Source organism: Rhinolophus ferrumequinum, chromosome 21 (genome assembly GCF_004115265.2).
Source record: "Rhinolophus ferrumequinum isolate MPI-CBG mRhiFer1 chromosome 21, mRhiFer1_v1.p, whole genome shotgun sequence".
NCBI classification, from domain to species: domain Eukaryota; kingdom Metazoa; phylum Chordata; class Mammalia; order Chiroptera; family Rhinolophidae; genus Rhinolophus; species Rhinolophus ferrumequinum.
Window position 1 is genome coordinate 15,607,677 of NC_046304.1, and position 1,440 is coordinate 15,609,116.

Below are 1,440 nucleotides of genomic sequence, written 5' to 3' on the forward strand. Positions count from 1 at the left end.
TTATCTATTAATATATTCTCACCAACAATGAAATATTATAAATTCTTTCAACTTTTGTCCATTTGGTAAATGAAACAAAAACCAGAAGTCATCATTTGTAGATTATATGATCACTTACCTGGAAAAACCAAGAAAATTAACTAATTAACTAAAGTTTTGACTGAAGAGCCGGGGATGTGTAAAGGAAAGCACTCTCATATTTGGAGGAAGTATAAATTGTACTATGGAGGGCAATTTCTCAGCACGAGTCAAAAACACTAAAAATATACATCTCTTGCTTTTTGTTTTTTTTGGTCTGGCTGCAGCCATCAGGTAATTCAAGATGGGCTCTTACAAGTATATCCAGGAGCTATGGAGGAAGAAGCAGTCTGATGCGTTCTTCTCAGGGTGCGCTGCTGGCAGTACAGCCAGCTCTACGTTCCACAGGGCCCCCAGCCACACCTGGCTCGATAAAGCACGATGTATGATGTCATATATCGGATTTGTGTGAACCGCAGTGGCCGCAAACACCCAGTGCCTAAGGTGCAACCTACAGCAAGCCTGTCCATTACGGTGTTAACCAACTAAAGTTTGCTCAAAGCCTTCAGTCTGTTGCTGGACACCACTGTGGGGCTCTGAGAGTCCTGGATTCTTACTGGGTTGGTGAAGATTCCACTGACAAATTCTTTGAGGTTATTCTCATTGATCCATTCCATAAAGCTATTACACGGAATCCTGACACCCAAAGGATCACCAAACCAGTCCTCAGGCACAGGGAGATGCGAGGACTGACATTCGCAGGCCACAAGAGCCGTGGCCTTGGAAAGGGCCACAAGTTCCACCATACTATTGGTGGTTCTCCCCGTGCGGCTTGGAGAATTCGCACTACTCTCCAGCTCCCACGTTACCGCTATAGGAGTAAATTTGTAAAATAAACAATTTAGGACAGTCAAAATATATCTATATCATCTCTTCTAACCCAGAAACCAAAACCCAGGATTGTTTTTCCTATGAAAGTAAGGAAATGTACCAAGATTTGGCTACAGTAATTGTTACTGAAACATGGTTTATAGCTATGAAAAATTGAGAACAATCTAAATGTCCAAGGAAGAGGGACTAGTTAAATGATGTTTCATTCATATAGAAGTGATATTGTAGATTAAAATTTGTTGGTAAATTATTATTTTCATATTATAGTGCTCAATTTAAAAGATCACAAATATTATGTACAATATGATAGCAATAAAAATGTATATAAATAGTGCTAAATTGTCCATCAAATTTATTTGGTTCAAATTTAGTCTGCTCTAAAGGTAAATTCTTTTGAAACCCAAGCCAAAACACCAATGCAAATGTAAGTTTAGCACCTGACATCCAGCTAAGCTACCAGGAGCAGATGCAAATATAAACTCAGAGATAATCCTTACATAAGAAGAAATGCCTGTCTGGGACCTTAAAATG

At 39.0% G+C, this 1,440-nt stretch overlaps 1 pseudogene; it reads left to right on the top strand.

Moving 5' to 3' along the window:
- The first annotated feature begins 322 nt into the window (after positions 1-322).
- Positions 323-914, top strand: LOC117012889 (60S ribosomal protein L15-like; annotated as a pseudogene).
- The last annotated feature ends 526 nt before the right edge of the window (positions 915-1,440 follow it).